The 15,405-nt window shown below is 40.1% G+C and overlaps 1 long non-coding RNA gene across 3 annotated transcripts in view; it reads right to left on the bottom strand.

Annotated features, from left to right (window-relative positions):
* LOC103350583 (uncharacterized) overlaps positions 1 to 15,405 on the bottom strand; it is an 82,999-nt gene that overhangs the window by 55,048 nt on the left and 12,546 nt on the right. The gene's annotated exons all lie outside the window — the stretch shown is intronic.

Here is a 15,405-nt window from a genome sequence, read left to right as displayed (position 1 = left end):
AAAAAAAATGTTGAGAAACACTACTTTAGGAAAGAGAGACCAATAATTTACTTCAAACAAAGGAGAAATGTTAACATATCTGCATTTAAAAGTAATCTATCAATATACTGGATGGTCCATTAGAGAAAAGCAATACTGGAATACAAGGCAAGACAGGTATTGTCAAAATGCATTGAAAGATGAGGGGCTGACCTAGACAGCGTGCATAAAACTGACAAATTCAAAAGCGATTTATCCATTAGTCATTTTTCTAAACTCGGGATCAATCCTGCAAGTAACTTCAAAAAGAAGAAAATAATACAACTTTCATACATAGCTCTTTGCACAAACTTTATTTACTAATTGAAGATTGTTCAGAACCACTGCTTTGAAATTTTCTTTTCACAGCTCCAACCTTATCAGTCGTTTTACAACCACTGCACTCAGGTCCTCTTTTGTCCTAATCTTTGCTCTCTGAAGCAGAAGAAAGAAACTCCATCTCTAATGGGGCAAAGCAGCTGATTGGTAGAATCAAATTATTGTTGCCCAAACTGATTCCAATTAATGAAATCCATTCCAGTAATTTAAAAAAAAAGATCTTTGACAGATAATCTCAAAGAAATCACAACCCAAACATCTCTGAACTAATAAATATTTGTTTATATGAATAAATGTCTCATTTTTATTAATGTGTGCATTAAATAATCAGAGACATAGAAACTCTGAGAGCTCTTCCTAAGGGAGTCATCTGATCAGCCTTCCACAGAATGATTACATATTGCCTACCTGAACTATTAGAGTATGGCTGTCAAATCTCCATTTATGATGAAGAAATAAACATATGTCTATAGAATATGTCTATAATTCTACTAAATTGAGTAATTACTATGTACATGCTATGATTTATCTTTAAGTTATCATAATGAGATTCAATAATTATTTGGCTTTCTAGATACAATTATAAATAACAAATTCCTGGTTTATTATCTTTTAAGAGATGGTTGAAGACCTTGGTGATGTTTTTATTCCATACTCTGTTTTGAAGTTTGAAACTTCTATTTCATCTTTAAAAAAATCACAATTATTTTCTATTTAGTGGTGATTCATTTGATTATATACAAAATGGAGATATGTCCCACTTTTATCAAGTTGCCTTATTAGCCTTAGGTTTTTTATTTTTTTAGATTTTTAAAATTTATTTGAAAGGCACAGTTACAGACCGAGAGAAGGAGAGAGAGAGAAAACAAAAAATCTTGCCTCCCCAAATGGCCACAATGTCTAGGACTAGGCCAGATTGAAGCCAGGAGCCCGGAGCAGTCAGGACTTGAACTAGTGCCTATATGGGATGCTGGCATCGCAGGCAGCAGCTTTAACCACTATGCACAATGCCAGCCCCTATAGCATTTTAAGCAATTTATTTTAGACTTATTATTGCCATTTAATAACCATAAATCTTGGGAAAAATGGAAAACAAAAAACATTATTTTTTTCATTCTTGACCCTGACCCCTTTCTTTTTTATCTTCTCTATTGGAAGTAGTTTCTACCCGATACTGAGTAAAACATTTTTGAAGGCTTCATGATCCTTTGGCCAGTGTTAGGTAATTGGAAATTGATCATAAATAAGTTCATGTCACCAGCACAGTCAGGTTTCAGAAAATACAGGGTTCTACAAAACTTAAACAATCATACAGTCCAGGATTTAGTAATTTTTTTCTGGATATATACACAAATAAAACAAATATTCATTACCCTGCTTGTTTTACCATTCTACATTTCATAAATATGCCAGAACATCACATTGTACCCCATAAATGTATATAATTATAATTTGCCAATAATATATAATATTAAAAATATTTTCTTAAAAACACAAGTGGGGCCAATGTTGTGGTAGAGAGGATTAAGCCACTACCTGCAAAGCCAGTATCCCAAATGGTCACCAGTTCAAGACTTGGCAGCTCCACTTCCAATCCAGCTCGCTGGTAATGCATCTGGAAAAGCAGCAGAAGATGGTCCAAGTGCTTGGGTCCTGCCACCCTTGTGGGAAACCCAAACAGAGATCGGTCTCCTGGTTTTGTCCTGGCCCAACTCTGGCTGTCACAGTGGATTGGGGATTGAACCAACAGATCAAAGATCTCTCTCTCTCTGTCTCTCTCTCCTCTCCCTCCTTTTCTCTCTCTGTGACTCTGCATTTAAAAGAAATGTCTTTTCTTTAAAATAATAAGAAGAAGAATTTACACAGTTCTGTTCCCAGTAATCAAAATCTGACTTTGAGGCCGGCGCCGTGGCTCAATAGGCTAATCCTCCACCTTGCAGCGCCGGCACACCGGGTTCTAGTCCCGGTTGGGGCACCGGATTCTGTCCCGGTTGCCCCTCTTCCAGGCCAGCTCTCTGCTATGGCCAGGGAGTGCAGTGGAGGATGGCCCAGGTGCTTGGGCCCTGCACCCCATGGGAGACCAGGAAAAAGCACCTGGATCCTGGCTCCTGCCATCGGATCAGCGCGGTGCGCCGGCTGCAGCGGCGGCCATTGGAGGGTGAACCAACGGCAAAAGGAAGACCTTTCTCTCTCTGTCTCTCTCTCTCACTGTCCACTCTGCCTGTCAAAAAAAAAAAAAAAAAATCTGACTTTGAACTTCAATCCTCTATAGCTAAAGCCTGGCTGTAAACTTGCAATTTCAGAAGTGGATGACAGAAGGAATGGGTCTCTGTTCTCTCTTCCTCTTCTCTGCTTACCTGTTTCTGTAAATACAAGTCTCCTAAATTAAAGAAAGTTGAGAACCACCCCCCCAAAAAAAAATAGCAGGGGAGTTCTTGCTTGAATAGGTAATATCACAATATGGCATTAGAAGCTCAGCCTCACTGATGTTTAAAGCTTCTGAGGGTTCTTTGGAGTCTATTCTTCTCTGGCTATGATACTTGTTCTGCTTGTTCATTCTACTTGTTCATTAACTTTCCTGCAGATTCTACTTGACCCTTAGCTGTAATGCCCAGGTGTCTACTTCATACATAGTCTATTTCATTTTTTCAAGATCTATTTTACTTACTTGAAAGGCAGGCAGAAATGGAGAGGGAGAGAGAAGAAGGGTAGGGGAAAGAGACAGAGAGAGATCTTCCATTCACCAGTTCACTCCCAAAATGGTTCAACAGCTGGGGTGGGCCAAGCTGAAGCCAGGAGCCTAGAATTCCATCTGGGATTCCATGTAAGTATCAGAGGTCCAAGTGCTTGGGCCATCTTCTGTTGCTTTCACAGGCACATTAGCAGTGAGCTGGATCAGAATCAGAGCACCTGGGACTCCAACTGGTGCTCCAATATGGTATGCTGGCATTGTTGGAGGCAGCTTAACCCTCTGTGTAACAGTGCCACCAGCTCCCATTCATAGAAGATCTTTGTAACCTAGATATCTGTTATTTAAGTATGCACATTTCATGCATTTCATATATACAAATTTAGAAACATAGTGATTCTTCCCACCTTACCCTCCCTTTTGCTCACACTCCTACCCTTCTTCCTCCTCCCTCTCCTATCCCCATTCTTATTTTTACAAAAAATCTAATTTCAATGAACTTTATACACATAAGATTAACCTACACTAAGTAAAGAGTTCAACAACAGTATGAAAAACAAAACAAAACAACAACAAAAAAACTGTTCCTGAACAGTAGAGACAAGGACTGTAAACAATCATCAAATCTCAAAATGTAAATTTCCCTCCAATACATAGTATTTTAGGTACTCAATTAGTTATCACAGATCAGGGAGAACATATGGTATTTGTACTTTTGGGACTGGCTTATTTCATTAAGTGTAATGGTTCCCAGTTGCATCCATTTTGTTGCAAATGACAGGATTTCATGTGCTCCCACTCTTGTTTGCAGGCTGATATATAAGAAATGTCCAAGGTTTATGCCCTTCCACTAACGAGAATGGAATTGTTTCACAACATTTTCTTTTATCCATGCCACCTTAGGAGTCATAGCTTTTGTCTGAAGAATATCAGGACATTTGTCATATAGCATACCAGACAGTGTGCTATATCCCAGTCTTGCTATATCGCAAGACACCCCAGTCTCTTCAAATATTCCCAGTGAAGGCCTTTGCTGTAGGTTTTGGGTAGAAGAGGAAGGACTCCTAATCCTTACCCTTAAGGAAAACTTCTCACAAATACTCTTCTTACTTCATTTACCTCCCTAGTCTTTTCATTAAGAGTATTATAGGCAGTTACCTTTCTTAAATGATTAGTATTTTGGTCTGCCATTTCATTCTGAGATTTTATACCCATGGAATCATGATCCCTCAGTGCAAACTTCTAATTTTCACATGCTGTTACATTAATATTGGTCATTTTAATATGAAAACATGCCATTAAATTCCTAAGTAACTAATGAAAATACTTATCATTGCACAGTCTGCTTACCTACAGATTTTACATTTTTTATAAATCTTTCTGCAAAGAAAGGAGTGTATATTTACAAGCATACATGCAGTAGTCTTATTCAGATTTAAGAAAGATGTATCTTTTACTCTCTGCTTCCTCTTCTTCCAAACCAACTAGGAATCAATATGCAGATGCTAGATTTACAGATTCCTTTAGGATGGCAGATCAATAAAGAAGCCCGTTGAAAAATACTTGCCTAGAGGAGAATATAAACTTTTTTCTTAATCTCTATAAGGTTTTGCTCCGAAGACCAAGTACTTCTCTCGTTCAGTGTCAATAGTACAGGGTTTTATTGCTGCTTTTTCATGTCAAAGGCACTCTTCAAATATGTACTTAATTAAGCCTCTCTTTTAACAGAGGTGGCCCCATCCTCAGCCCCCAGCTTCCCTTTCCTTTCTCCTGTGTGGAGAGTTCTCTTTGAAGTCAGGCAGGAGAGAAGTGCAAGGATGAAGGAGATGAGAACACAGCCAAGGGCGCTTGTAATGAACTTTTTGATGGAAAATAAGTTTAGATTAATTCAGCTATTCTAGCTATCCTCTGTTTAGAATTCTTATAAGAGAAAAAACAAAAAGATAATGAGTCAGATTTTATGTGAGCTCTTCAAGTTCTGCCTCTAAATGCATTTGTGAACATCCTGTGGATTTCTGAAGATTTAGAACCGTGTAAATTTCCAGTTTTATAGGACTTATTTATTTTGTATGATGCTCAAATTCTTTATGTTTATCTGTTATGATTGCCTTGAATTTCACAGCTGGAATTTGACTTATTAAAAGGTACCTATTTGTCTGAACACTTCTCCTTGGATTGATTCTTGGAAGAAAGTACATGATCATTTGTAACTATGCATATTATCCATAACTACAAGTTGAGAAATAGATGTTGATCATTTGAGAAAGTGTTTCTAACTGCTTACAATACAGAGGCAATTTCAATAGTAGAATTGAATCTGATGTTACTATGCAGTAGCTGCCAAATACTTCATTTTAATTTCTTATCTCTGGTTATCTCAATTCCCAGAAAAAATATTTTCTTAGATTGCTTATTTAAAGGTTTACAAAAGATACAGCAAATATACACAACATAAATAACTTAATGGCCATAAGCTTTACAATTATAGCAAGTTCTTCTTCATTGTATTCTTGTTCAGGCATGCTGAATCTTCTTTGGGACATTAAATTTCATAGATTGGCTCATGTTGTGTTATTGCAAACACCATTTTGATTTTTTCATTCAATGCACACAGAATATAGAACAAAGTAAGAGCCATATTGCATACTTGATTTCCAATTTACCTTAACTTATTAAAGGAACCATCGAGAGTTATTTTTCTTAAATCCTTATATTGTTTTCCAGGTCACAGATACTCTACTCAGCAGTGAAATTGTGCTTACTAGTATCTACGAGACACTGATTACATTTCTTGTGACATTTTAATAGGTTTATATTCAAAAGTGGTAAGGTTCTAATTTTCCAAGATGTTTACAAAAATAGTTTATGTATTTCCAAATTTTTTTTCAGTAATTCTTAATGTTAATTCCTCAGGGAAACTTTAGATTTCTTTCTACTAAGTTTCTTTCTGAAGTATTTGATTATATTTATTCCTATTAGGTAAGTCTAACCATCAGATCTCTCAAATCTTATTATTCAATCATTCCAGCTCTCTTTTGTGCATTCAATTAAAAATAAAGTCATGATGACCCTAAAATTTTATTATTTAAAGGCAATTGATTCCTAATGCCACCTGGCAAACCACACAAAATTATACTTAACAGCACCTGTAGTTTACATTGAAAATAATACAAATTAAATAACTATTATACTGAACAAGTTCCCCTGTCTGAATACATTTTAGATGATAACCCTTTGCCAACATTATAAAAGCTTCATATCAGACTCACATAGGTGTTGAATACTAAACCAAGTAAAGATAAAGGTCTGAATATATTGATTTAGGCTTTCTACAAAAGTACCAAATCCCTTTATCATTTTTTATTTCATTAGTATGTTATTTATTATTAGTTGACAATTAGATATTCATGGCAACCAATAAAGAATGTGAAGACTCCCAAGGATTTGGTCATTATCTCTCTGTAAGAATACTCTTCTCCCTCCTCTCTTGTGTCTGTCTCTATTTATTGTTCAAACTTTACTTTCATATGATCTCAGAAAGAAATTTGAAGCACCCTATCTAACGATTTCTCCTCTTTGGTGAAACATGGTCCATTTTATTACTTTGTTTATATTGCCTTCATGTATTAATCAATATCTGAATATTTAATACTTATATACGAGGCAAGATGGCGGAATAGGAAGGGAGCACACTGATAGTCCGGGGAGAGATAGTTTAATAAAAGTGGAGATACTGCATGTTCAAGGAAGAGTAGGGGAGGAAACAGCAGAAGAAACTCTTGATCAAGGATCTAAAACTAATTCCTGGAGCAAGGACAGTCTATTCAATTAATGGCGCTGGGAAAATTGGATTTCCACGTGCAGAATCATGAAGCAAGACCCCTACCTTACACCTTACACAAAATCCACTCAACATGGATTAAAGACCTAAATCTACGACCTGACACCATCAAGTTACTAGAGAACATTGGAGAAACCCTTCAAGATATTGGCACAGGCAAAGAATTTCTGGAAAAGACCCGGGAGGCACAGAGAGTCAAAGCCAAAATCAACTATTGGGATTGCATCAAATTGAGAAGTTTCTGTACTGCAAAAGAAACAGTCAGGAGAGTGAAGAGACAACCGACAGAATGGGAAAACATATTTGCAAACTATGCAACAGATAAAGGGTTAATAACCAGAATCTACAAAGAGATCAAGAAACTCCACAAAAACAAAACCAACAACCCACTTAAGAGATGGGCCAAGGACCTCAATAGACATTTTTCAAAAGAGGAAATCCAAATGGCCAACAGGCACATGAAAAAATGTTCAAGGTCATTAGCAATCAGGGAAATGCAAATCAAAACCACAATGAGGTTTCACCTCACCCCAGTTAGAATGGCTCACATGCAGAAATCTACCAACAACAGATGCTGGCGAGGATGTGGGAAAAAAGGGACACTAACCCACTGTTGGTGGGAATGCAAACTGGTCAAGCCACTATGGAAGTCAGTCTGGAGATTCCTCAGAAACCTGAAGATAACCCTACCGTTCGACCCAGCCATCCCACTCCTTGGAATTTACCCAAAGGAATTTAAATTGGCAAACAAAAAAGCTGTCTGCACATTAATGTTTATTGCAGCTCAATTCACAATAGCTAAGACCTGGAACCAACCTAGATGCCCATCAACGGTAGACTGGATAAAGAAATTATGGGATATGTACTCTTTAGAATACTATACCGCAGTAAGAAACAACGAAATCCAGTCATTTGCAACAAAATGGAGGAATCTGGAACACATCATGCTGAGTGAAATAAGCCAGTCCCAAAGGGACAAATACCATATGTTCTCCCTGATCGGTGACAACTGACTGAACACCAAAAAGGAAACCTCCTGAAGTGAAATGGACACTGTGGGAAACGGTGACTTGATCAGTATAGCCCTGACTGTTAATGAACAACTTAATACATTATCCCTCTTAGTAGTTTTTTTGTCTGTTCTACTTAATGTGACTGGTTTAATTCTGCAATTAATACACAGTTATTCTTAAGTGTTGAAATTTAACTGAAATGTGATCCCTGTTAAACATAAGAGTAGGAATGAGAGAGGGAGGAGATGTACAATATGGGACATGCTCGAGCTGACTTGCCCCAAATGGTAGAGTTAGAAACACACCAGGGGACTCCAGTTTAGTCCCATCGGGGTGGCATGTGCCAATGCCATCTCACCAGTCCAGGTGATCAGTTTCAGTTCACAATTGATCGTAATGAGAGGACTAAGAGTCAAGGGAAGCACATAAACAAGTCTAGTACCTGCTAATACTAACTGATAGAATAAATAAAGGGGAGAGTGATCCAACATGGGAAGCGAGATACTCAGCAGACTCATAGAGTGATGGATGTCCTGGACAGCACTCTGGCCTCAGAATCAGCCCTAAGGGCATTCGGATCTGGCTGAAAAGCCCATGAGAGTATTTCAGGCATGGAAAGCCAAGACACTCTGGCAAAAAAAAAAAAAAAAAAAAAAAAAAAAAAAAAAACCTTAATGAAAGATCTCTGTGAGTGAGATCCCAGTGGAAAGAACAGGTCTTCAAAGAAGGGGGTACCTTTCTCTGAAGGGAGGAGAGAACCTCCACTTTGAATATGACCTTGTCTAAACAAGATAAGAGTCGGTGAACTCAAGGGGCTTCCATAGCCTTGGAAACTCATGACTGGTGCATAGGGAGATTACTGATGCCATAAACAGGAGTGTCAATTTGGAAAGTCAACAACAGGAGTCACTGTGCACTTACTCCTCATGTAGGATCTCTGTCCTTAATTTGCTGTACATTGAGACTTAATGCTATAATGAGTACTGAAACAGTATATTTCGCTTTGTGTTTCTATGGGGGTGCAAACTGTTGAAATCTTTACTTAATGTATACTAAACTGATCTTCTATAAAAAAAAAAAAAGAAGAAATTATCAATTCCCAACTTGACTCTCACTGGGATTAAACATGACAATAGGTCTGATCTGATTTCATCATCATTTAAAAAATCATCTATTATTTTTCACTTTATGTTTTTGTGGGAGCAAACTGTTGAAATCTTTACTTAATGTATGCTAAACTGATCTTCTGTATATAAAGAGAATCGAAAATGAATCTTGATGTGAATGAAAGGTGAGAGGGAGTGGGAAAGGGGAGGGTTGCGGGTGGGAGAGACGATATGGGGGGGAAGCCATTGTAATCCATAAGCCGTACTTTGGAAATTTATATTCATTAAATAAAAGTTAAAAAAAAAACTAAAAAAAAATACTTATTCACTCATTTATTTGTTTGTTTACTTATGTTTTCTTTCTGAAATAACAGGAGCCTGAAATAACAGGCTCCATTAGGACAGCAAGATTCTCTCTTCCAATCATCACTGAATTCTCAGGTAAGAAAATAAGGCCTGAGCCATGGTAAAAATATCTGCTGTTTTAATCTCATATGCATATGTTAAACGAGTGCATACATTATTAAATTAAATTTATATATACTGTTTAAAGTCAGGCAGATGATAACACATAAAATTTGCCAAGGAACAGCAGAATTTATAGACAATGTCAAGGTTGTAAAGATGCAGAAACATGAAACTTCTGGGGCAAAAGCAATGAAGGCCATGAGAAGCACTAAGTCCCTGATTTTCATTTATAGTATCACTGTTGATATCGGGTATCAGCTCTGCGCACTTTGGAACTCCCGTATCCTAAAAGAAAAAACCTGTTTATGCTAAGCTTTTTAACTGACATTTGTTAATTTCCCTACATAATTTTCTCTTCAACTTGGCCTAAAATTCAATTCAATAGCCACTATAAACTGAGGTATTCTTTTTAACTGACCATTACCTAAATGAAACGTCACCGTAAGCATGATGCAGCTATTAGGAGACAGAGTAAGATGTACTCATTTTCATTTGGAAGAAAAGAGAGTCATCCAAAATCATGAATTTGGATTCTTCTGGACTTTAGAGTTAAAATCATGTCTGGATCTGTCTGCATTAGGGTGAAGATTAAGTTGCTGTAATGAAAAGGTCTAAAATGGAGACTTAAAACATATAAATTTGATTCTTTATTATATAACAGATCAAAGTAAGCAGACCATATAAACAGGCAACTATGCCCTTCAATGTCACTCAGAGACTCAATTTCCTTATATTATGATTCTACCATCAACAATTCTGTTCTCATCTCAATGGCTGTAGCTGGATCCCAGAAATGACCATGTTTCAGCTCACAGAAAGGGAAAGTAAAAAGAACTCATATGCCCAATATTTGAACACCTAATTGTATCATGGTTCTGCTGGGTCAAGATGGCAAGGCATAGCTGGGTCCAGGTCCTTGTCTCCAAAGCAGGAAAGAATTTGACAACAAGGCATAGGTAAAGGTTAGCAGAAGGCTAAGATTTATTATCATGCAAAGCAAAACTGCACCCTCGAGAGAGTAGAGACATGCTGGAGTATGAACTGCACTCCACAAATTTCAGAAACATCCTGATCTGAAAACATAGGAGTTTGAGACAGGGTTGGAGAACCACCCATTCCTTTGCTTTTTTTTTTTTTTTTTTTTTTTTTTTTTTTTTTTTGTAAATCTCAGAAATCAGGTACATTATGGCAGTAAGAGTGTCTGCTATGATAATTTTATTATAATTCTATTATAATTCACTAAAGGTCATAACAGGGACACAGTTAGCAGCATGTTGGTTATTTGTGGTCAATACCAGTTGTTATGTCATGGTTTTGTGAAAATTGTGAATTTCCACTGCACATAAAGGGAGTATCATGGTGGAGGAGGCAAAACTGCATGAAGACACTGGAAACTTCAGTTCTTCCTTGCTAGCTACCTCTTTGACTACACCATCTTTTCCTGTCACAAAGATTTTCATCCCTTGATCTTTATGGAACATCTATAATTACTTCATGTTGTTTCAGGGCATTGTCCCTGCCAAAGGAAGGAATAAAAATTCCTTGCAAACTGACTTAAAAGTTCCACTGGAGGAGCTAGAGGTTTGTCACTAGTCATTGGTAATGGCTGGAATCCCTGCAAGACAATCATTTTTACACAAAGCTGTCAAATTCTAGGAGAGACACATTTGACAATCAGGATGATATGTTTGGACCAAAGAAGGACAAGGATAAGAACACATTAGAGAAAGGAGAACACTTTTTGGTGCTTCCCAGGTGTTGTAAGCTGGGGGAATTCGCTTACCAAAATCATAGAGCCACATGGCTTCATTATAAATCCTTTTGATATTATCTTTTGTGAGCCTTCTATTTTTAATGTAAGTAGCACATATTCCAATATGTTCAAGTAGTACATAATTTAGTTAGTTGGCTGTCCATTATGACTGTAGCCAAGAAATCTAAAAAATTAGTGGTTGTTAGAGCCTGGCCAGTGGTCTAGGCTAAGCCACCTAAGACATCAGACAGGTTTCTAAAAGCAATTTGGTGTTATGTGGTAAGATTTTTTTCCCTGTTGCTATTATGGTGGAAAGGTTTACCAGGGGGTTTTCCTGCCAATGGCAGCTTCTTGAAGAAAATGGGAGAAGTAGGAAAGCACATCAACTGGGAAATGCAACAGCCTGACTGTCTCTCTCTTTATGGAGAGTTTATGGAAAACACAAAAATTTACTTATCTTTAGGCCTTTGGAAGATAAATTTGAGGTCTTCAATTGGTTCATAGCAGTAGACAAAAATATCTTCTAATTGTGTTTGTAAAGATTACAGGAATAGAGGTTTAATTCTCTTTTTTATAGGAGTTTTTCATTATTTAAAAAAATACATTTCAGAAGACTTCAAATTTACCAAAAAAAAAAAAAAAACCATAAGCCGTAAGCTTACACAGTAATAGGAGCTCACATATATCACCAAGTTCCCTTATTAACATCTCATATTAGTGTATTTCTCATAATTAATAAACCACACACAATTTCCCATTTTGTAAGTCAGAGCTCCTTTTAACTCTACTACCCCTCTCAATCTCTAGTAATCAACATATTGTGTTAAGATTGAGAGGTGTCTGTTTTTGGTTTTGTAGCCCCCACATACAAGAGAAAACATGCAATATTTGTCTTTCTGTGTCTGGCTTATTTCACTCAACACAATGTCCTCCAGTTCCATCCATTTTGCTGCAAAAACAGTGTTTCATTATTATCTGTGGCTGAATAGTATTTCATTGTGTATATATACCACATAACTTTATCCATTTATCTGATGATGAACACCTTGGTCAATCCTACATTTTGGCTATTATGAGCAGTGCTGCTATAAACATGATATATACAATGAGTTTATCTTTTGTATATATTCCACAAAGTGGAATTGCTGAATCATTTGGCAGTTCCCTTTCTAGTTTCTAAAGAAATATCCATACTGTTTTTCACAGCAGATGCATTAATTTACAGTGTCACCAACAGTGTATAAAAGTTCCTCGCCAGTGCCGTGGCTCAACAGGCTAATCCTCTGCTTAGCGGCGCCGGCACACCGGGTTCTAGTCCCGGTCGGGGCACCGGATTCTGTCCCGGTTGCCCCTCTTCCAGGCCAGCTCTCTGTTGTGGCCAGGGAGTGCAGTGGAGGATGGCCCAAGTGCTTGGGCCCTGCACCCCATGGGAGACCAGGATAAGTACCTGGCTCCTGCCATCGGATCAGCGCAGTGCGCCGGCCACGGAGGCCATTGGAGGGTGAACCAATGGCAAAAGGAAGACCTTTCTCTCTGTCTCTCTCTCACTGTCCACTCTGCCTGTCAAAAAAAAAAAAAAAAAAAAAGTTCCTCTTTCTCCACATCCTTGCCTGCAGTTGTCATTCTCTGTCTTCTTGTTAATAGCCATTCTGACAAAGTTTAGGTGATATCTCAATGGGGTTTTGATCTGCATTTCACTAATAGCTGGTGATATTGAGAATTTTTTCATATTTATTGACCATTTGTATTTCCTCTTTTGAGAACAGTTGAGGTCTTTTGCCCATTTCATACCTGGATTGCATTTGTTAGTAAGATTTTTGAGTAGCTGATATATTATGTGTGGGGAGCAGCCCGGACTGGACTGAGTTACTGGAATTAAGACTTATTCTATGCATCTGCTCTCCCACAATATGGCGCTGGGAGAGAAGTAAACAGTTTCCGCACAGCTGCCTCCAGTTCAACCAATAAACTGTAGGACTTGCTCCTGATTGGAGGAGAGCAGCGTACTCGGCGTGTGGGCAGCCGAGTTGGGATTGGCAGAGGAGGACTATAAAGGAGGAGAGAGATGGCATGCACCAGGAACATCTAAGGGGAACATCTAGCTGAAGGAACACCTGTGCAGCCCCCGAGAAGAGCCGGCCGGCGGTGTGCCGCTCCCCTGCGGAAGTGGGGAATGTGGCCAGGGGGAACTGCCCTTCCACGGAGGTGGAAGGGATAGTAGCAAACCCGGGGAGGGCCGAGCAGACGAAAGAACAGCGCAGGGTCCTGTGTCGTTCCTCCACGAAGAGGGGGAGCGACATAATGGTGCCGTGACTCGGATAGGAAACCCAGGACGGATAGGAAACTTAGGAGGGAAGAAACGGGAAGAACTGGGAAAATATCGGAGAGAGAGACTAGCAAACAGCCTAGGGAAAAGCTGGACGAAAAAGGGTGCCGGAAGAAGCTATTGAAAGCCTAGGCATAGATTCAGATACGGACTACGGGGGGAAGCTGGGAGAAATCTCTAAGGTCGAAAGCGAAAGTGAAAGCTAGAACAAACAGACTCGGATGCGGACTGTGGGGAGAGGCCAGGAGAAATGAGGGAGGAATATCGTTGGAGGAAAGTTTGGGGAAACATACCGGGTAGAGAAAAATGTTAGGGAAATTGAAGCCACGGGGGGCAGGCCAAGGCGGAAACGAAAGCCACTTTGGGGTTCTCAAGTTAGCCCTGGAATAGGGGGCTAAAAGTTGAAACCAGAAGCTGAAACGTAAGCCAGATTGGGATCCGTCTGATTAGCCCAGGGAGCAAAGGACGGGAAGCCAAACCGTGGGGCGGAGACGTAAGCTGGGTTGAATTCGCCAGGCTAGCCCGGGGAACTTAGATTAAATGCTAGTGGCGGACACGTAAGCTACGCTGTGTGACTCGCGGAGGCTGCCGCGCGCAGACAGAGCGTGCGGGGCTCAAGTACATAGGGAACGTGGGGCTAGCGCGGAGACCGCGGAGTGTGCGCGCAAAGCCGAGCCGCGCAGATGAGAGAGGCGCGGGCTGAAGCGGCTCAGAGCCGGCGAGGCGCCGAGAAGCAGCCTCGGGGCGGAGCCCGCTGGCGGGGCGAGGCGCCGGGAAGCCGCGCGGAGCCGTGAAGCTGCCGGCAGGGCGAGGCGCCGGGAAGCTGCAGGGATAAGAGAAATAGAAGTTTAGAAGCAAAGTGAGAGAAATAGGAATGCTGGAAGATAGAAGTAAAATGGGAGAAATAGGAATGCCCGGAGATAGAGAAATAGAGAAATAGAAAGGCCTCCCCTCAACATGGCAATGAGAGAGCTTGGATTCGGTCTGCCTGATTAAGTGAGGCGATGAGCACCTGCGGGCGGCTAGCAGCTTATGCGCCGCAGGTCACCGAAGACAGGCATGAATTAACATCAGTAAGGCCTCCCCACAATACAACAATTAGGAGGCTTGGATTCGGTCTGCCTGATTAAGGCGGTAAGCACCAGCAAGCAGCTCGACCAGAGTATGAGCTGCAGGTCACCGAAGATAGGCACGAACCAACACTAATAAGTCTCCCCCACAATACGGCAATGAGAAAGCTTGGATTCGGTCTGCCTGATTAAGGCAGTAAGCGCCAGCAGGCGGCTCGACCAGAGTGTGAGCCGCAGGTCACCGCACACAGGCACGCATCAGCGCCTAAAAACCTCCTCATAACATGGCGAAGAGAGGACCCGGATTCAGTTTGCCTGATTGATAGGACTTGTAAGAACCTGTGGCAACTCTAGCAAGCAGAGCAGAGTGTGTGCCACGGGGCACCGAAGACAGGCGCGTATCAACGCCAAAAATAAAAAGAAAAGGGGATCTGTGGGGAGCAGCCCGGACTGGACTGAGTTACTGGAATTAAGACTTATTCTATGCATCTGCTCTCCCACAATATGGCGCTGGGAGAGAAGTAAACAGCTTCCGCACAGCTGCCTCCAGTTCAACCAATAAACTGTAGGACTTGCTCCTGATTGGAGGAGAGCAGCGTACTCGGCGTGTGGGCAGCCGAGTTGGGATTGGCAGAGGAGGACTATAAAGGAGGAGAGAGACGGCATGCACCAGGAACATCTAAGGGGAACATCTAGCTGAAGGAACACCTGTGCAGCCCCCGAGAAGAGCCGGCCGGCGGTGTGCCGCTCCCCTGCGGAAGTGGGGAATGTGGCCAGGGGGA

This window comes from Oryctolagus cuniculus, chromosome 4, assembly GCF_964237555.1.
Source record: "Oryctolagus cuniculus chromosome 4, mOryCun1.1, whole genome shotgun sequence".
Taxonomy (NCBI): Eukaryota; Metazoa; Chordata; class Mammalia; order Lagomorpha; family Leporidae; genus Oryctolagus; species Oryctolagus cuniculus.
The sequence above is the reverse complement of the archived record's forward strand: the minus strand, read 5'-3'. Positions and strand labels throughout refer to the sequence as shown.